Source organism: Oncorhynchus keta, chromosome 3, assembly GCF_023373465.1.
Source record: "Oncorhynchus keta strain PuntledgeMale-10-30-2019 chromosome 3, Oket_V2, whole genome shotgun sequence".
Lineage (NCBI taxonomy): Eukaryota > Metazoa > Chordata > Actinopteri > Salmoniformes > Salmonidae > Oncorhynchus > Oncorhynchus keta.
The window spans coordinates 3795124-3817517 of record NC_068423.1 but is presented as its reverse complement, the minus strand read 5'-3'; the positions used below and the strand labels follow the sequence as shown (position 1 = coordinate 3817517).

The 22394-nt window shown below is 41.0% G+C and overlaps 1 protein-coding gene across 5 annotated transcripts in view; it reads left to right on the top strand.

The window, feature by feature from the left end:
- The first annotated feature begins 1582 nt into the window (after positions 1-1582).
- Positions 1583-22394, top strand: part of LOC118363939 (double C2-like domain-containing protein alpha) — a 79692-nt gene continuing 58880 nt past the window's right edge. For 2 of the 5 annotated variants that reach the window (XM_035745239.2, XM_035745231.2), the window contains exon 1: positions 1699-2094. The gene's annotated coding sequence lies outside the window, so the exon portion shown is untranslated. Of the gene's footprint in view, positions 1671-1693; positions 2095-22394 lie in introns of those variants that run through there. The other 3 variants (XM_035745235.2, XM_035745246.2, XM_035745249.2) reach the window with 3 other exon arrangements.

Sequence of the window (22394 nt, the reverse complement as noted above, 5' to 3'; positions counted from 1 at the left end):
TGTGAAAATAACATTGATGCATTCAAAGATGCCAACACTATGCCAGTAGATTCATATTAGCGCATACACTAATATGCAAACATTTTTAAAAAAATACTTCTAAAATCTTCTTCTCATGAACCAAATGACACCAAATGACATGTACATGTTTAACCTTAGTTTGAGAAAAAGCGAAGGACTTTTACATGTTCATTTAAATCACTGTAAATCCACTCCATTGTGGCGTTTTAACTCAAAACCTATAATCACTATCATGGACGTCCCTACGGTGAACCACACTGAATTCCTACATGATAGAGTGGTTGCTTTGTTATCCAAATGATCTGCTGTCCTTTCTGCCATACTGTGAAACCTGACCATTGCTGCCCACAGCTTTAATATATGTTTTTCCTTTTCAGCATCCATCATCAATCATCCCTCTATTCCAGAGAGTCTTGGGATCCTTTAGTCGATATTGCTGTATTTCTCATATATGGTCTTCTACTCACTTTGAGGTAAAATATTTGTCAGATTGAAACACCTGGTTTGTTATTATGCCAGCACAATCTTTAAAAAAAAATACAGAACCTTGCATGTACACAGTATACTTCATATAATCCACAGGCATATGCAATATAGGAGTCAATATTTATTTTTATGGTCAATCGTTTGTAGACTTCGTAGACACAGCCAAGCATGACATAATTGCTTTGGAGATACTGGGTAATTACTTTCACGCTGATAGTGGACCACATGCATTTTTTTATGCGGGGATTTTCACTGTTCATCAACACTGGTGGGATGTAAAAGAGAAGAAAAGAGCAGCTTTGAGAAAGTGAGATATGGGTGGGGGAAAAGGGTAGCGGAATAGAAAAGGTTAGAGTGATTGAACACCCTTTTTTTTGTTTTTTTTTGTTTACGGGTATGTGTGTGTGCGTGCGGTGTCTGTGTCTGTGTGTGTGCGTTCGTGTGAGTGTGTGTGTGCCTGAGAGAGAATGTGACCGTGAATTCATATGCATTTGAGGGGAAGGGGGAAAGAATAGAAAGACATGAACAGAAAGAGACTGACTCTGTGCCAGCTAGTCCTAAAAAATGGCCAGCTAGTCCTCATTGCTATACTACAATGCAACTTTGACATTATTTGTGCTGATCTGTGATGGATGAATAGATTCAGAGAGTGAAGGCCAAGGATTGGGTTGTGAGAGCCACAGAGAGAAAGGGATAGGGAAGGACGGAAAGAGAGAGAGAGAGACAGAGAGAGAGGGAAAGACAAGGAGGGAGGGATCGGGGGGTAACGACAGGAAGACCCGTAAGCAACACCAATTATGACCCTTTACCAAGAGGAGAGAAGGGGAAATAGCATGTCTCCCTGTGTCTATCACTGCCTGAAGTACAATTAGTTTAATTATATGGAGAGAAAGAGTGAGTGTGTGAGAGAGGGAGGGAGGGAGAGAGAAAGAGGGGCAGACAGAGAGAGACTGAGGGGTGGGGGGGTTGACTGAGTGTGGGGAGTCGAGAGTGGAGTGTAGAGACCGAGAGAGACTGGGAGGGGGAGAGGGAGGGGAAGAAACAGACATACTGAGAGGAGAGAGAGACAGAAAGGGAGACAGTCTGTACTGCATTGCATTGGCACTGGCTTGGAAAGCAAAACAGAACAGAAAAGAGAGAAAAAGGAAGCGAGAGTTTTTCTGGTAATCCTGGAACAACTGCAACACTGCACTGAAGGAGGAGGGAGGGCAAGTGGGAGGAGAGAAAGAGAAGGAGGGAGAGAAAGGAAAGACAGAAATAGTCACACACAGAAGCGCAAAACAGACTGTCAAGGAATATCTGTCAAGGAATCATTTTCCTTCCCGTTGAGTCACTCTATAATCTTCCTCCTCCAGCATGCCTTTGTTCTTCCTCCTCTCCTTCTCTTTTTTTTTTATCTCAACTTGAACTATTCATGCATTAAATTTTGAATGCATCTTTCTCCTCTCCCTGACTCTCACTGTCTCTCTTTCTCCATCTCTCTATCTGTCTTCCTCCCTCCCTTCTCCTCACCACCTGTTAGTCTTGATTCTCTCTTCACCGGTATTTCCAGTTTTATGGGGGAGTTTCACACTCGCTATTACTAAGGTAAGTCCATACTTTTATCAGTGGATATTGCATTTTCATCTATTTCTATTTCTTTTTGTGTGATTGCAAATGTTTCTTTTTTGTATCTTGATCTTTCCGTTTATTCTATCACTCTGCTTATTTTACTGTCCGCATTCACTCTTTCCCCGCGTTGTCTGCCACATCCCCTCTACTCCTCTTTTTCTTCACTATCAAGTAGGTCTAATGTGCAGTTTGTCAGTATTAGCTGTTTGAGCTGTCAATGTCTCCTCACTCAATGTAGTCGTCAGTGTGTCCGTTCACTTCACGTGACATTTACTCTCAACGATTGTCACCTGTGATTGTCACCTGTGATTGTCACCTGTGCTACGCTGTGTAAAACGAATACAGGAAAAACAATGCGTAGCCAAGTTGTAGGGTGCACCCATCCGTGCACACATGTACGTACAGACACATACACACACGTACACACTTTAAGTTAGATTTATTTAACTCTCTCTCTCACTCACACACAACTAGAGACTTGATGCTTTATCTCGCCCTGACACATATGTGCAATTTTTGGGTCTTTTTGGGTCTTTTTGGGTCCCCCCCCCCCAATCCTGAAACAAACACACACAAAAGCACACACACACTGGAAATAATTTGACTCTAATTGACAAGCGCTCACCGTGGTACTAGGAGGCTGAGTGAAACACAGACTATTAGGTTCTAATGAGTAGAGTGCACTGCACAATAATGTCTGTCTCCACAGTATTATTTAAAGGTGAAAAGAGACTGCCGAGGGCCTATTTGTGTTCTATGAAAGACTGGAAAGAAAGTAACACAACACAGGTTGGGGGAAAGAAGCGCCAAAAAGACTGACAGAGAGATAATTTGAAAGATAAAGACAGGAGGATGCAAGACGAAGGGTTGACTAATAGAGAGCGGAAAAGGGGGTGAGAGGATGAAAAGAGGAAAGTCGTGGAAGCGACCATGCATATGATATGATATGAGTCTCATTCAAGGTGAAAGAGCTAACTGAAGAAGGGAGAGGCAGGGTTGAGTTGGAAGGGGGACTCTTGTTGCTAAGAAGTTTTTCTGAGATGTTCTTGTCTGTCAGGGTGGATAAAGCCCTTTTTATTCACGTTTGGACCTGAGAACTGTCTGTCCCCATAGGAGAACCCTTTGAAGAACCCTTTTTGGTTCCAGGTACAACCCTTTTGCATTCCATGTAGAACCCTTTCCACAGAGAAAAAATATATATCCAAGGGTCAAGGTTGGAGAATTACAGTATCTACAAGTCTCTAAATCTACAATTAGATGCCACCTCCATGCCAATAGGCTTTTTGGAAGGGTTGCCAGAAAAAAAAATCCTTTATCGAGAGCAACCAGCAAATGTATACACCTGGAGTTTGCTAAACGGCATTGGCACTTGTATTGGAACCAGTGCAATTGGCCGATGAGAGGAAAATAGAGCTATTTGGTCATGCACACCAGTGGTGGGTTTGGCATCGAATGAAAGATGCATATACAGAAAATAACCCCACCGCAATGATGGCAATCATACATTTTTATCACCAGCAAGAAACAATTGGCTGCTAACAGCTGAGAACTTCTAGCTAACCGGCAAGCACGAAAACAGTCAACAACTTCGGGAGTAGAGAGAACCCTATAAATTGGCAGATCGCCCTCGAGTTGCGAAAGTAAGAACCACCGAAAATGCGGAGTCAAGGAAGAGAATAAGTATTCTGTAAAGGAAACATACATACAGTACCAGTCAAAAGTTTGGACACACCTACTCATTCAAGGGTTTTTCTTTATTTTTACTATGTTCTACATTGAAGAATAATAGTAAAGACATCAACACTATGAAATATCACATATGGAATCATGTAGTCAAAAAAGTGTCAAAATATACTTGAGATTTTTCAAAGGAGCCACCCTTTGCTTTGATGACAGCTTTACACACTTTTGGCATCCTCTCAACCAGATTCACCTGGAATACTTTAACAACAGTCTTGAAGGTGTTCCCACATATGCTGAGCACTTGTTGGCTGCTTTTCCTTCACTCTGCGGTCCAACTCATCCCAAATCATCTCAATTTGTTTGAGGTCGGGTAATTGTAGAGGCCACGTCACCTGATACAGCACTCCATCACTCTCCTTCTTGGTCAAATAGCCCTTACATAGCCTGGAGGTGTATTGGGTCATTGTCCTGTTGAAAAACAAATGATAGTCCCACTAAGCGCAAACCAGATGGGATGGCATATTGCTGCAGAATGCTGTGATAGCCATGCTGGTTAAGTGTGCCTTGAATTACTACATATTCCACGTCTTCACTATTATTCTACAATGTAGAAAATAATACAAATAAAGAAAACCCCTGGAATGAGTAGGTGTGTCCAAACTTGACTGGTACCGTATATATTTTTTTAGGCACTCTAAGACAAAAGAAACCTGAGACAGTGTGTAAATGATAACACAGGGCAGGAAATTAAGAAATTGATTAAAATGCTTGAAGTGAATGCTGAAATTAAACAACAAACTATGCAAATGGCAAAAAGCACTGTGCATAAAGGAAATAGACACCTGGCTCAAATAGAAGTCTCTCTTCTAATAAAGCGCCTGTTTAGTTGAAGTTTTACAGTATTTATTTTACAGTTATAAGGAAGGTAGCCTCGCGTTGCCATGTCTCCAAAATCACGTAATTGTCACGCCTCCCTTGGAGGTTTGGAGATTTTTGCATTGCAAAAACAGTTTGAAAGATCCACTGGGGACAATATTTCGATTGGATGTTACATTTCAAGTACCCTCCCCCAACACTCCCATTGAAAGGGGTGTTATGTTCGTCACTCATTTCCGACTGGGTAGGGCACATTTTGTAGAAAGTCTCTCTCCGGGAAGATGTCAATTTATATTTACAACCTGAATTTTTCTCAGTTCAACATACTGTAAATATATATATTTTAAAAATGTATTACCGTAAAACGTAAATTAAACGCTGAGTCTCAAATAGCTGCCTGTCCTTTTTAATAGCTGGGCAACAGCACACATGTCAGCAAATAAACAAATGCCTGTTTTAAATAAATGCCCGGGCTAACTGAATTGTTTTCAAGGTTTAACGTTTGATTTTTTTGTTCATGAAATAATTCCGTAATGACTTGAAAAAATTATGGCAATCATCCATTTTTATCGGCAGTAAAAAAACTGCTAGCCATTGGCTGCTGACAGCTGAATACTGCTAACATGGCCCCAGATGAGTCAACTGATCGATGTCCCCATGATGTGCATCAATATAATAGTCTTATCTCCAGCTGTTGTGACTCTTATGCATTAATGGATATTTGGAGAGTTCAGAACCCAGATGTCAAGCAATTTGCTTGGTTCAAACCCAATGGTCCCAGTAAATCAATAACTAATGATTGGCTCAGTTGGAAGTTTACATATACCTTAGACAAATACATTTAAACTCAGTTTTTCACAATTCATTACATTTAATCCTAATACAATGTCCCTGTCTTAGGGCAGTTAGGATCACCACTTTATTTTAAGAATGTGAAATGTCAGAATAATAGTAGATAGAATGATTTATTTCAGATTTTCTTTTTTTCATCACATTCCCAGTGGGTCAGAAGTTTACATACACTCAATTAGTATTTGGTAGCATTGCCTTTAAAATCTTGAACTTGGATCAAACATTTCGGGTAGCCTTCCACAAGCTTCCCGCAATAAGTTGGGGGAATTTTGGCCCATTCCTCCTGACAGAGCTGGTGTAACTGAATCAGGTTTGTAGTCCTCCTTGCTCGCATAAGCTTTTTCAGTTCTGCCCACAAATTTTCTATAGGATTGAGGTCAGGGCTTTGTGATGGCCACTCCAATACCTTGACTTTCTGATCCTTAAGCCATTTTGCCACAACTTTGGAAGTATGGTTGGGGTCATTGTCCATTTGGAAGACCTATTTGCAAACAAGCTTTAACTTCCTGACTGATGTCTTGAGATGATGCTTCAATATGTCCACATAATTTTCCATCCTCATGATGCCATCTATTTTGTGAAGTGCACCAGTCTCTCCTGCAGCAAAGCACCTCCACAACATGATGCTGCCACCCCCATGCTTCACGGTTGGGATGGTGTTCTTCCGCTTGCAAGCCTCCCCCTTTCCCCTCCAAACATTACGATGGTCATTATGGCCAAATAGTTATATTTTTATTTCATCAGACCACAGGACATTTCTCCAAAAAGTATGACATTTGTCCCCATGTGCAGTTGCAAACCGTAGTCTGGCTTTTTAATTGTGGTTTTGGAGCAGTGGCTTCTTCATTGCTGAGCGGCCTTTCAGGTTATGTCGATATAGGACTAGTTTAAATGTGGATATAGATACTTTTGTACCTGTTTCCTCCAGCATCTTCAAAGGTCCTTTGCTGTTGTTCTGGGATTGATTTGCACTTTTCGCACGAAAGTATGTTCATCTCTAGGAGACAGAGCGCATCTCCTTCCTGAGCGGTATGACAGCTGCGTGGTCCAATGGTGTTTATAGTTGTGTACTATTGTTTGTACAGATGAGCGTGGTACCTTCAGGTGTTTGGAAATTGTGGAGGTCTACAATTGTTTTTCTGAGGTATTGGCTGATTTCCTTTGATTTTCCCATGATTTCAAGCAAAGAAGCACTGAGTTTGAAGGTAAGCCTTGAAATACATCCACAGGTACACCTCCAATTGACTCAAATTATGTCAATTAGCCTATCAGAAGCTTCTAATGCCATGACGTCATTTTCTGCAATTTTCCAAGCTGTTTAAAGGCACAGTCAACTTAGTGTATGTGAACTTCTGAACCACTGGAATTGTGATACAGTGAATTATAAGTGAAATAATCTGTCTGTAAACAATTGTTGGAAAAATGTATTGTGTCATTCACAAAGTAGATGTCCTAACTAACTTGCCAAAACTATAGTTTGTTAACAAGAAATGTGTGGAGTAGTTGACAAACGAGTTTCATTGACTCCAACCTAAGTGTATGTAAACTTCAGACTTCAACTGTATGTCTGTAACACTTACATTTCAATTTCCCCTCCCACTGATCATAGTGCCATATCTCTAGGTATTTAAAACCTACGAACCATAACTCTGTTAATAAGTTTTATTGGAAATGTATGCTGATCTTCTTAAGGATGAATCTTACTGGAAAGAGTACCCCATAACACAGTACCCCATAATGACAAAGCAAAAACTGGTTTTTAGAAGAAAGAAAAAATAACACATTTACATAAGTATTCAGACCATGTACTCAGTACTTTGTTGAAGCAACTTTGGCAGCGATTACAGCCTTGAGTTTCTTGGGTATGACGCTACAAGCTTGGCACACCTATACTTGGGGAGTTTCTCCCTTTCTTCACTGCAGATCCTCTCAAGCTCTGTCAGGTTGGCTGGGGGGTGTCGCTGCTGCAAAGCTATTTTCAGGTCTCTCCAGTGATGTTCGATATAATTCAAGTCCGGGCACTGGCTGGGCCACTCAAGGATATTCAGAGACTTGTCCCGAAACCACTCGTGCATTGTCTTGGCTTTGTGCTTAGGGTCGTTGTCCTGTTGGAAGGTGAACCTTCGCCCCAGTCTGAGGTCCTGAGTGCTCTGTAGCAGATTTTCTCCAAGGGTCTCTCTTTACTTTGTTCAGTTCATCTTTCCTTCGATCCTGATGCTGCCACCACCATGTTTTAACTTCTTGGTGACAGGGGGGCAGTGTTGAGTAGCTTGGATGAATAAGGTGCCCAGAGTAAACTGCCTGTTACTCTGTCCCAGATGCTAATATATGCATAGTATTAGTAGTATTGGATAGAAAACCCTCTGAAAATTCTAAAACTGTTTGAATCATGTCTGTGAGTGTAACAGAACTTATTTGGCAGGCGAAACCCAGAGGACAAACCATTCCGATTTTTTTTAGGTCACTCTCTTTTCAATGGGTTTCATTGGGAGTCCAGATATCAAAGGGACATTCTTGCAGTTCCTACCGCTTCCACTGGATGTCAACCGTCTTTAGAAATTGGTTGAGGTTTTTTCTTTGTGTAATGAAGAAATAACACTGTTCTGAATGAGGCTAGAGTGAAGAGGACTCTTTGTTAGAGGCGCGTGACCTGAAAGCTAGCTACAGTTTGTTTTCCTCCTGTTTTGAACACAGTTCATCACGTCTTCAATTTTATTGATTATTTACATAAAAAAATACCTAAAGTTGTATTACAAAAGTAGTTTGAAATGTTTTGGCAAAGTTTACAGGTAACTTTTAAGATATTTTGTAGTCACATTGCGCAAGTTGGAACCGGTGTTTTTCTGGATCAAACGAGCCAAATAAATTGACATTTTGGATATATATCGACGGAATTAATCGAACAAAGGGACCATTTGTGATGTTTATGGGACATATTGGAGTGCCAACAAAAGAAGCTCAACAAAGGTAAGGCATTAATTATATCTTTATTTCTGCATTTTGTGTCACGCCTGGAGGGTTGAAATATGCTTGTCAGTGTTTGTTTACTATTGTTTGCTATCCTCAGATAATAGCATTGTTTGCTTTCGCTGAAAAGCCTTTTTGAAATCTGACATGTTGGCTGGATTCACAACAAGTGTAGCTTTAATTTAATATATTGCATGTGTGATTTCATGAAAGTTAGATTTTTATAGTAATTTAGTTGAATTTGGCGCTCTGCATTTTCACTCGCTTTTGGCCACAATATCCAAGAGAGGTTTTTTAACAAGTACATTTTTTTTATTAAGTTTGCGTTCAAATGCACCTACCTTCCTGTTGCACACAACAAGCTCCAATCCCCCTGTCATAAGGGGAGTTCTGTCTTATTTCATCCTTAAAATCTCTAGTGACTCCCCATCCTGCATTAGGGAGCGTAATCATCACCTGACACTAATTAGCATAACGCAACGGACATAAATATTCCTAGAAAATATTCCTATTCATGAAAATCACAAATTAAATATATTGAGACACAGCTTAGCCTTTTGTTAATCACCCTGTCACCTCAGATTTTCAAAATATGCTTTATAGCCAAAGCTAGACAAGCATTTGTGTAAGTTTATCGATAGCCTAGCATAGCATTTTGTCCAGCTAGCAGCAGGTAACTTGGTCACGGAAATCAGAAAAGCAATCAAATTAAATTGTTTACCTTTGATGAGCTTTGGATGTTTTCACTCACGAGACTCCCAGTTAGATAGCAAATGTTCCTTTTTTCCAAAAATATTATTTTTGTAGACGAAATAGCTCCGTTTGTTCTTCACGTTTGGCTGAGAAAACGCCCGGAAATTGCAGTCACGAAAACGCCGAAAAATATTCCAAATTAGCTCCATAATATCGACAGAAACATGGCAAACGTTGTTTATAATCAATCCTCAAGGTGTTTTTCAAATATCTATTCGATAATATATCCATCGGGACAATTCGTTCTTCAGTAGGACCGATTGGAGTAATGGCTACCTCTGTATTTTACTCGAGAATCTCTCTGGGAGCATCAGGTGACCACTTGCGCAATGTAGCCGCTTACGGGTATTCTTCAACATAAATGCGTAAAACTACGTCACAATGCTGTAGACACCTTCGGGAATACGCTCAATAGGGACTCATTGGAAAGCAGCGCGTTCAAAACAGGAGGCACTTCCGGATTGGATTTTTCTCAGGCTTTCACCTGCAACATCAGTTCTGTTATACTCACAGACAATATTTTTTACAGTTTTGGAAACTTTAGAGTGTTTTCTATCCTAAGCTGTCAATTATATGCATATTCTAGCATCTTGTCCTGACAAAATATCCCGTTTACTACAGGAACGTTTTTTTCCAAAAATGAAAATACTGCCCCCTAGTCACAACAGGCTTTAAGAGTCTACTGATGTACCCGTGGGTCAATCTAAGTAAAAAAAAATGTTTTTGCATGGGCAACAATCCACCACATTCGTCTGACTGCCTTCCGTAGCATCAGAACCGTTTGGGCTAAAAACTAATGTGACCCCACCTTGGAAAGGGGACACTCTCATGAACAGAACGTGTTCTCCGTTTTGCTCTACGACCTCACTAGTGTCACGGGATGTGTCAGAGGGTAGCCCATACAAATAAATGGAAGTATGGAGGTAGTTATATGCCAACAAAAATAAGGGGTTAAATGCGTGTAATATATACAGTGTATTCAGACCCCTTCCCTGTTCCCACATGTTGTTATGTTACAGCCTTATTCTAAAATAGATTAAACATTTGTTTTTCTCATCAATCTACACACAATACCCCAAAAGGACAAAGTGAAAACAGGTTTTTAGATGGTATTGAGTATGCCACCTCAGTCACTGGCCTCATCAATAAATGCAGCGACGACGTCGTCCCCACAGTGCATATCCAAACCAGAAGCCATGGATTACAGTCAACATCCGCACCGAGCTAAAGGCTAGAGCTGCCTCTTTCAAGGAGCGGGACACTAATCTGGACGCCTATAAGAAATCCCGCTATGCCCTCAGACGTTCCATCAAACAAAGTGTCAATACAGGACTAAGATTGAATCCTACTAAGCCTATTCCCCCTCAGGAGACTGAAAAGATGTGGAATGGGTCGTCAGATCCTCAAAAAGTTCTACAGCTGCACCATCGAGAGCATCCTGACCAGTTGCATCACTGCCTGGTATGGCAACTGTTTCCAACCACAAGGCACTGCAGAGGGTAGTGCGTACGGCCCAGTACATCACTGGAGCCAAGCTTCCTGCCATCCAGGACCTCTATACCAGGCGGTGTCAGAAGAAAGCCCTAAAAATAGTCAGACCCCAGCCACCCTAGTCATAGACTGTTCTCTCTGCTACCGCACGCCACACAGTGTGGCTACCGCAAGCCACAAGTCATAAGACTCCTGAACAGCTAATCAAATGGCTAACCAGACTATTTGCATTGCCACCCCCCTTTTACACCGCTGCCACTCTTTGTTTATTATCTATACATAGTCATCTCTACCTACATGTATGTACATACAACCTCAATTACCTCGACTAACCTGTGCCCCTGCACATTGACTCTGTACTAGTACCCCCTGTATATAACCAATCTATTGTTATTTTACTGCTGCTCTTTAATGATTTGTTACTTTTATTTAAACATTTTTACTTGTCTATTTTTTACTTAACAATGATTTTTCTTACAACTGCATTGTTGGTTAAGGGTTTGTAAGTAAGCATTTCACTGTAAGGTCTACCTGTTGTATTCAGTGCATATGACAAATACATTTTTGTTCTTGTGTTTCTTGGCCCAAGCAAGTCTCGTCTTCTTATTGGTGTCCTTAAGTAGTGGTTTCTTTGCAGCAATTCGACCATGAAGGCCTGATTCACATAGTCTCCTTTGAACAGTAGATGTTGAGATGTGTCTGTTACTTGAACTCTGTGAAGCATTAATTTGGGCTGCAATTTATTTGGCTGGCAACTCTAATAAACTTATCCTCTGCAGCAGAGGTAACTCTGGGTCTTCCTTTCCTGTGACGGTCCTCATGATAGCCAGTTTCATCATACCGCTTGATGGTTTTTGTGACTGCACTTGAAGAAACTTTCAACGTTCTTGAAATGTTCTTCATTGACTGACCTTCATGTCTTAAAGTAATGATGGACTGTCGTTTTTCTCTTTGCTTATTTGAGCTGTTCTTGCCATAATATAGACTTGGTATTTTACCAAATATAACTATTTTCTGTATACCACCCCTACCTTGTCACAACACAACTGACTGTCTCAAACACATTAAGAGGGAAAGAAATTCAACTAATTAACTTTTAACAGGGCACACCTGTTAATTGAAATACATTCCAGGTGACTACCTCAGGAAACTGGTTGAGAGAATGCCAAGAGTGTGCAAGAGCTGTCATCAAGTCAAAGGGTGGCTACTTTGAAGAATTTCAAGTATATAATATATTTTGATTTGTTTAACACTTTTTGGCATTTCTTCATGATTCCACATGTTATTTCATAGTTTTGATGTCTTCACTATTATTCTACAATGTAGAAAATAGTGAAAATAAAGAAAAACCTTTGAATGAGTAGGTGTGTCCTAACTTTTGACTGGTACTGTATATTTCTTGAGCTTTCTTATATCTCCTAGATATAGGTCAGACACTTCAAAACCTTATTACTTATGATACATTGTATGACTGTATTTTTTGTCATTTATGAACGTGTTACTCAATGCGTTTCTATGGGCTATAGTAGTAAAGGCCAAATTCAATATTTTATTAAATCATTTTTTTATATATACATTTTTGATAGTAAGGATCTGCCCTTTTTTTCAATTTTTGCCTAAAATGACATACCCAAATCTAACTGCTTGTAACTCAGGCCCTGGAGCAAGGCTATGCATATTCTTGGTACCATTTGAAAGGAAACACTTTTAAGTTTGTGGAAATGTGAAAGGGATGTAAGAGAATATAACACAATAGATCTGGTAAAAGATAATAAAAAGACAAAACCTACCGTTCTTTTGTATTTTTTTGTAACATCATCTTTGAAGTGCAAGAGAAAGGCTATAATGTATTTTCCAGCCCAGGTGCAATTTATGTTTTGGCCACAAGATGGCAGCAGTGTATGTGCAAAGTGTTAGACTAATCCAATGAAGCATTGCATTTCTGTTCAAAATGTTGTATCAAGACTGCCCAAATGTGCCTCATTTGTTTATTAATAACATTTCATGTTCAAAATTGTGCTCTCTCCTCAAACAATAGCATTGTATTATTTCACTGTTATAGTTACTGTAAATTGGATAGTACAGTTAGATTAACAAGAATTTAAGCTTTCTGCCAATATCAGGTAGGTCAATGTCCTGGGAAATTTTCTTGTTACTTACAACCTCATGCTAATCGCATTAGCCTGTGTTAGCTTAACTGTCCCTTGGAAGGGACACCGATCCCAAAGAAGTTGAAGTGGGAATAAAATTATAAATCAAATAGTTAAATAATCCATCCATCTTTAAACAATTCCATATATTAGCTTAGACCACCCCCCCCACCCCAAAGGTCAACACTGTTATGGTCAAACTTTTATAGTAATTTTTCTTAATTGAATCTTTTAAAATGGGAAAACATGCTTCTTAAGAAGTTGAGCGTGCTCTTTATGGCGGAATGTAAAAATGTTCTGAAATAAATTATCTTTGTCAAAATTACACAATCCAAAAGCAACTCTATTTGTGGAAGGACATAGTTGTTGCAACTGCGACAGCTAATGGGGATCCAAATAAACAAATAAATGCATACTTTGTCAAAGGTGTGGTAGGAGGCTATACTTGGGGTTTGAGCAATGGCAGGACATATATAATAATACATATATAATACATTTGAGGTATTAGGCTATGCATCTTCTAGCAGAATGCAAGTACGAGGTGACACTTCCATATGAGTTATGCATGAGGCAACTAATCTCCAACAGAAGCCATAAGAAAGCCATGATAAGATTAATTGGAGAGGATATTATGAAGAGGCATAATAAGATTAGTAGCCTCAAAGTCATAATTTATATACCAGCTTATTATAAACTAGTCTGATCCAAGATCGGTTTGTGCTCTTGCCAACTCCATTGCTCTTATTGTCAAGCCAAACATGTTTGGCATGACAAGTCCATAAAGAGGTGGTAAGAGAGCAGAATCAGTCTGGCACCCAAACTACATATTTTTAGGAACTATGAATGAATCATTTATTTGTATAAGCTGTAAGTTACGAGGCTCGGCGACTGGTATATATAAATTATGACTTTGAGGCTACTAATCTTGTACAGCAGCTATAAAAGATCCATGATAAATCCTGACAGGTTAGGATATATGACAATGAATTTGTACTTTGTATGAGCTGTAAGCTTTGAGGCTGGGAGACACATCTGTATAATGTTCTGGAGCTGGTCATGATGTGCAGATGGTGCTGGTTTACGGGTGATTCTTCGGGCTTGTAGGTGACTGACTGATCAACACCCACCAGCTGCCATGGCGGGGGTGCGAGTGTGTGAGTGTGTGTTTTTGCGAATGTGTGTACCAATTTCCATCTGATCTTGATGTTGTCTGAGAGAGTGTGTGTGTGTGTGTGCTTGTGTGAGTTTTGCTATCTGTGTTTTGTCCGTTTACATCTGATCGTGTGTGTGTATGTGCGTGCCAGTGTCCATCTGATCCTGATATTGTTTGAGAGAATGTGTGTGTGTGTGTGTTGTCATCATGTATTGGCATTGCTTTCAAAGGACTGCTTGCATTACATTTTGAAATGGAACCGAAAATCCTTCATACTCTGATATTTCTGATATCATTGCTTTGTACTGTAGGCTGGGCCCAATAGCGGTGTGGTGGTCGAGTTGTTGGCTCTCCTGTCACCACATCAAACCCCCCTACACTATCATGGATGGCGTGTCACAGAAACACAATGTGGATTTACAGAAGCTCCATTTAGAATAATGGCCCCTTTTCTTCAGGTGCTGCAATCCAAGATTTGTCTCTCACTATGCCACGCTATTCAATTGAGTGCTGATGAACTCTGACCTCGGGCTTCCAGCTTCAACACAGAGTCATTCATTCTGCCTTTGTGCTCTGATTTTGTCGGTTGCGTCCCAAATGGCACCCTATTCTCTATGTAGTGCACTGCTTTTGACCAGGGCCCGTGGAACCTAGCTTCCCATGCTTGGGAAGCTGGATGTGCACTGACAGTGCTACAACATTGAGTCAATATGGTCGCAGTCTGCCCCAGCCAGCCAACAGAGTCATGTTCAGTAGATGATTCTTATTAAGTCCACATAGTTACTCTTTATTTAGTTTGGGGCCTGATTCAGACGCCTTTCCTACGCACATCTTTCCTACCCACTTCTCAGTAGTTGGTATTCAGACTTATCTTATGCAGGTCCGTAATGGGCTTTGCAGACGTGTTTCCCTTACACATGCTGAATACATATAATTACAACGCTGAAAACCATCCCACTTGCTGGCCAACAGATTTTCTCGTGGAGTTTGCATTCAATAGGGGTTTCAATACTGTGTCTTAAGCCATCCCTTTAAATACGGTGTTCTTTTCATTTGAATTTTGACAAACTCACAAGAAAACATCGAGAGAATGGGTTCAGAAAATGGGGATCAAGGAAAGCCATCTAAATACAGTTGTAGTCCGAAGTTTACATACACCTTAGCCAAATACATTTAAACTCAGTTTCACAATTCCTGACATTTAATCCTCGTATAAATGCCCAGACAGTTAGGATCACCACTTTATTTTAAGAATGTGACATGTCAGAAAAATAGTACAGAATGATTTATTTCAGCGTTTATTTCTTTCATCACATTTCCAATGGGTCAGAAGTTAACATACACTCAATTAGTATTTGGTAGCATTGCCTTTAAATTCATTAACTTGATTCAAACGTTTCGGGTAGCCTTCCACAAGCTTCCCACAATAAGTTGGGTGAATTTTGTCCCATTCCTCCTGACAGAGCTGGTGTAACCGAGTCAGGTTTGTAGGCCTCCTTGCTCGCACATGCTTTTTCAGTTCTGCCCACAAATGTTCTATAGGACTGAGGTCAGGGCTTTGTGATGGCCACTCCAATACCTTGACTTTGTTGTCTTTAAGCCATTTTGCCACAACTTTGGAAGTATGCTTGGAGTCATTGTCCATTTGGAAGACCCATTTGCGACCAAACTTTAACTTCCTGACTGATGTCTTGAGAAGTTGTCCACATAATTTTCCTCCCTCATGATGCCATCTATTTTGTGAAGTGCACCAGTCTCTCCTGCAGCAAAGCACCTCCACAACATGATGCTGCCACCCCCGTGCTTCACGGTTGGGATGGTTTTCTTCGGCTTGCAAGCCTCCCTCTTGTTCTTCCAAACATAATGATGGTCATTATGGCCAAATAGTTATATTTTTGTTTCATCAGACCAGAGGACATTTCTCCAAAAATGTTTGTCCCCATGTGCAGTTGCAAACCATAGTCTGGCTTTTTTATGGTGGTTTTGGAGCAGTGGCTTCTTCATTGCTGAGCAGCCTTTCAGGTTATGTCACATACACATGGTTAGCAGATGTTAATGCGAGTGTAGCGAAATGCTTGTGCTTCTAGTTCCAACAATGCAGTAATAACCAACAAGTAATCTAACTAACAATTCCAAAACGACTGTCTTATACACAGTGTAAGGGGATAAAGAATATGTACATAAGGATATATGAATGAGTGATGGTACAGAGCAGCATAGGCAAGATACAGTAGATGGTGTCGAGTACAGTATATACATATGAGATGGGTATGTAAACAAAGTGGCATAGTTAAAGTGGCTAGTGATACATGTATTACATAAGGATGCAGTCGATGATATAGAGTACAGTATATACGTATGCATATGAGATGAATATATATATATATATATATGAGATGAATAATGTAGGGTAAGTAACATTATATAAGGTAGCATTGTTTAAAGTGGCTAGTGATATATTTACATAATTTCCCATCAATTCCCATTATTAAAGTGGTTGGAGTTGAGTCAGTGTCAGTGTGTTGGCAGCAGCCACTCAATGTTAGTGGTGGCTGTTTAACAGTCTGATGGCCTTGAGATAGAAGCTGTTTTTCAGCCTCTCGGTCCCAGCTTTGATGCACCTGTACTGACCTCGCCTTCTGGATGGTAGCGGGGTGAACATGGCCTTCCTGTAACATCGGGTGGTGTAGGTGTCCTGGAGGGCAGGTAGTTTGCCCCCGGTGATGCGTTGTGCAGACCTCACTACCCTCTGGAGAGCCTTACGGTTGTGGGCGGAGCAGTTGCCGTACCAGGCGGTGATACAGCCCGCCAGGATGCTCTCGATTGTGCATCTGTAGAAGTTTGTGAGTGCTTTTGGTGACAAGCCGAATTTCTTCAGCCTCCTGAGGTTGAAGAGGCGCTGCTGCGCCTTCTTCACGATGCTGTCTGTGTGAGTGGACCAATTCAGTTTGTCTGTGATGTGTATGCCGAGGAACTTAAAACTTGCTACCCTCTCCACTACTGTTCCATCGATGTGGATAGGGGGGTGTTCCCTCTGCTGTTTCTTGAAGTCCACAATCATCTCCTTAGTTTTGTTGACGTTGAGTGTGAGGTTATTTTCCTGACACCACACTCCGAGGGCCCTCACCTCCTCCCTGTAGGCCGTCTCGTCGTTGTTGGTAATCAAGCCTACCACTGTTGTGTCGTCCGCAAACTTGATGATTGAGTTGGAGGCGTGCGTGGCCACGCAGTCGTGGGTGAACAGGGAGTACAGGAGAGGGCTCAGAACGCACCCTTGTGGGGCCCCAGTGTTGAGGATCAGCGGGGAGGAGATGTTGTTGCCTACCCTCACCACCTGGGGGCGGCCCGTCAGGAAGTCCAGTACCCAGTTGCACAGGGCGGGGTCGAGACCCAGGGTCTCGAGCTTGATGACGAGCTTAGTCGATGAACAGCATTCTCACATAGGTATTGCTCTTGTCCAGATGGGTTAGGGCAGTGTGCAGTGTGGTTGAGATTGCATCGTCTGTGACAGTTATTTGGGCGGTAAGCAAATTGGAGTGGGTCTAGGGTGTCAGATAGGGTGGAGGTGATATGGTCCTTGACTAGTCTCTCAAAGTACTTCATGATGACGGAAGTGAGTGCTACGGGGCGGTAGTCGTTTAGCTCAGTTACCTTAGCTTTCTTGGGAACAGGAACAATGGTGGCCCTCTTGAAGCATGTGGGAACAGCAGACTGGTATAGGGATTGATTGAATATGTCCGTAAACACACCGGCCAGCTGGTCTGCGCATGCTCTGAGGGCGTGGCTGGGGATGCCGTCTGGGCCTGCAGCCTTGCGAGGGTTAACACGTTTAAATGTCTTACGCACCTCGGCTGCAGTGAAGGAGAGACCGCACGTTTCCGTTGCAGGCCGTGTCAGTGGCACTGTATTGTCCTCGAAGCGGGCAAAAAAGTTATTTTTTGGCACCCTCAATGAGTTGAATCAGGTGTGCATGTTCAGAAATGTGTGCTGTTGGGGGTATTCGAGGAGTTGGGAAACAGTGTTCTAAAGTAGAAACTGTATTCATGGGTTGCACCTCCGTCACTCAGTCGTCACGCCATTTTTATGAATGTTCTAAAAATGACGCTGACCATAGTGGTCATCGGAAGTTCACTGGTGTTCAGTCATGCTGAACGGGGTTAATGACTGTTTAATTGAAATTACACTATATTTGCCTTGGAATACTATGACAATGCTTAATAAGGCAAACAAATTAGTAGGAAACAACTTTGCTATCATTATCATGTGGTCAAATTAACTTTAGAGAAATGGTAATGTTGTCATTAGCTAGCAAAGTTTAAAAGTTTAAAAGTTTAAAAAATAGTTAGCAATGCTTACATTAGCAAACTAAAATTCAGTTGACTCCCCTCATTCTTAGTTAGCTAGCTAATGTTATAGTACATCGAGAGTCAACCTGGCGACATCACAATGATGACAAATGGATTTCCTACTAAAATGTGCCTTCTTTAGAAATGTCATTCTGTTTCCAAGCTACTATAATGCGCTTCCCTGATAATGTTTCCAAATGCTAATGTTTTAGGATTTGTGGCTTGAATACCATTCAAGTCATGAAGCCGATATTAGCATTTTTCACGCATCATGTTCAAATCAACTACAAGGGACTTTGTTGAGCTTCCCAATCCATTTTTTTTATACTTTCGGATGATTTGGACATGATGTGCGAAAAATGCTAATATCTGTCCCATGACTTGAATGAGATTTGTGCCACAAACGCTAAAATATTAGCATTTGGAAACAGTGCCTGTGAAACTAAACCAAAGCATCGATTGCTGTCATAGCTTGTCCATAGACTGCTAACAGGGTAATTTGGGTGAGCTATCCCTTTAACTCCCATTAGTTCACGTGAAAATAAAAAAATGTATGACATGGATAACCCTCTTTTAAATGGAGCTCCACCTGTAGGATTGTCTCTGAGGACCTATCAAGGGACATTGAAGGAAAAAGAGTACTGAATATGAGAGAGAAAGTTTGACTGATTGTCTGGCCCTGATTAAAACTTCTATGTGACACCACGGAACATCAAGCTAGCTCCACCAGGGTCTTTGAGCCCGGAGAGGGGGGAGAGAAAAGGGGGGTGACACTCTGTGTTTGAGTTTATAGGGGAGGGCTGAAGGGTAATGAGGACTCAGACCTGGCTGACATCCTGGTCCAAGACATCCTGGTCCGTGACGGGGCTGGATTTCTTCCTGTAGTCCGTGATTGACTGTAGACCCTGCCACATGCCTCTTGTGTCTGAGCCGTTGAATTGAGATTCTACTTTGTCTCTGTACTGACGCTTAGCTTGTTTGATAGCCTTGCGGAGGGAATAGCTGCACTGTTTGTATTCGGTCATGTTACCAGACACCTTGCCCTGATTAAAAGCAGTGGTTCGCGCTTTCAGTTTCACGCGAATGCTGCCATCAATCCACGGTTTCTGGTTAGGGAATGTTTTAATCGTTGCTATGGGAATGACCTCTTCAACGCACTTTCTAATGAACTCGCACACCGAATCATCGTCAATATTGTTAACTGACGCAATACGAAACATATCCCAGTCCACGTGATGGAAGCAGTCTTGGAGTATGGAGTCAGCTTGGTCGGACCAGCGTTGGACAGACCTCAGCGTGGGAGCCTCTTGTTTTAGTTTCTGTCTGTAGGCAGGGATCAACAAAATGGAGTCGTGGTCAGCTTTTCCAAAAGGGGGGCGGGGCAGGGCCTTATATGCGTCGCGGAAGTTAGAGTAACAATGATCCAAGGTTTTTCCACCCCTGGTTGCGCAATCGATATGCTGATAAAATTTAGGGAGTCTTGTTTTCAGATTAGCCTTGTTAAAATCCCCAGCAACAATGAATGCAGCCTCCGGATAAATGGTTTCCAGTTTGCAAAGAGTTAAATAAAGTTTGGGTGTTTGCTCACAAGGATGAACCAGACTTGTGGAGGTCTACAATTGTTTTTCTGAGTTCTTGGCTGATTTCTTTTGATTTTCCCATGATGTCAAGCAAAGAGGCACTGAGTTTGAAGGTAAGCCTTGAAATACATCCACAGGTACACCTCCAATTGACTCAAATTATGTCAATTAGCCTATCAGAAGCTTCTAAAGCCATGACATCCTTTTCTGGAATCTTCCAAGATTTATAAAGGCACAGTCAATTTAGTGTGTGTAAACTTCTGACCCACTGGAATTGTGATAAAGTGAATTATAAGTGAAATAATCTACTTGTGTCATGCACAAAGTAGATGTCCTAACCGACTTGCCAAAACTATAGTGTGTTGACAAGAAATGTGTAGAGTGGTTGAAAAACAAGTTTTAATGACTCCAACCTCAGTGTATGTACTTCCGACTTCAACTGTTTATGCATATTCATCTCTGTTTCAGCACCAACTGGTAGACAAAAAAATACTCTGATCTTGTAGATTATTTAGGCAAATTGTAGGGTTAGGTAAGTATGTATGAATCATAAGAACAGTGTTTGAGTCATCCAGAGATTTACCGTATTCAAATTCGATGCATAAAATATTGGAAGGTGGAAATAAATGTACAATAGGGGTTGAACAACAGTCCTATAAATCTACCCTAATCCTCACTAATCATGGAACTGTATGGCAACGGTCCAGTCGTTGTGAACTGGCACTAAGCTCCATAATGATTCAAATAGGCTACATGTCTCAGGTTATTGCACAACTTTAGCCTAATATGAAACACTATTGCTAGCGACCATTGGGAACATTTACACAGACGAGGAAAGACAGGTGAATGGATTGGAATGGAATAACGCTAAATTTAGGCTACAAATTGAAGGAAAAAAACACTAAAATGACAGTTATAAATTCATGTGGGTATTACTGACAGTGGGTCTCGATAGTGGCTAATATTTAACATTGTAAAAATTGTAGAATAAAATTGAGAAACTTCATCCCTGCAAATGATGAGGGCATCCAATTAAAATTCGGAATAACGGCACAGCTATTTATAGCCTACTTCACTGTTTAAAAGTCGCCGCAATACATGTCATGTTGATATGATTTTCAATTTGCTTCAATTTGACTGATATCACATGCGTCTCTAGGGATCATGAGGAAAATGTATCTAAAACAATTGCTATGTGTTGTTAGGTTCTTCTTTTTCAGAGTAAATAACTTACGGACACTAGAGAAGCTTTAACCAAGTTGAATTCTTCCCAAAGATTCTGTAGAGCTGTATTCAGACAACGTAACATTTCTCCCATCCAGATATATATCCCACTTAAGACACTTCTCCTTCTCTCCAGTCCTTACATGTTATGGTTCTACAGGAAGAGAGTAAAGAGGGTAACAGGATACCAAGCATTAATTACTCCCTTAAGAGAATCTGTCCACACCTCCTGACCTCAACCCCTCCTTCATCTAATCCACAGATGTCCATCAGTCTCCCCTGTATTAATACATTGCTCTCCTCTTGTCACCCAACACAGTCCACAGCTATCTGTCTTGCTACAGAGACCCAGTCTTTTTCCCTCCTTGATGTACTATGCGTCGGATCAATCATGTCTTTAATATCTCAATGTTCAAAATGTCAAATCCAATAGTGTATTTACAATCCAGTTCTCCAAACAGATTGCTAATTTACCTAGCTCTCATCAATCTCTCCTATGAATTTATAAATTACAGTGCCTGGAGATTATATCTGAAAAAAAATAAATTAGATGCTTTTTCTACCTGGAACCGGCAGGTTCGATCAACCTTATTCATGGTCAGAATACGGTGTATCTGTAGACACACCTCCGCCACACGTTCATTTCTTTGATATCCATCCAAAATGGATAGCGGATGAATAGCATGTCATTCTCATGCTTAAGTTCAAGGTCAGAATACGTGTGGAGAAAAAAGTGCATAGAAAGGGAATTACATCCCATTGAAGCACACATAACTAGACTCCTAATGACCATGACCTAGGTCTGTGTCAGGGTCATGTTCATTAGGGCACGCAAAGGAAAATGTTTTAAAACGGAAAATGAATGTTTCTTATTATTAAGTTCAGGTTGTCGTCTTTTCTGTTTGATGCCTAATGGTCTGTATCCTTTGGTCAATGTGGAGGTGATCTACCTGGTGTCAGCGTGGGAGATGTTTGTTTGATCCCAGGTCAGAGAAACCTAGATGAGTTCTGCCTCCTTCCACCCAATTCGCTGCAGAGAGCTTGGGCTCAACATGACCAATGACCCTCATTACTTTTTTAAGCACTCTCAAAGACATTGATCAGTGACCCAAAGTGTGTCGACACTACTGAACATTTCTTTAGTGTGTGTCACATTCCCCTAATGTTCCCAAGAACTCTAAGACATCATGCCACAATGACA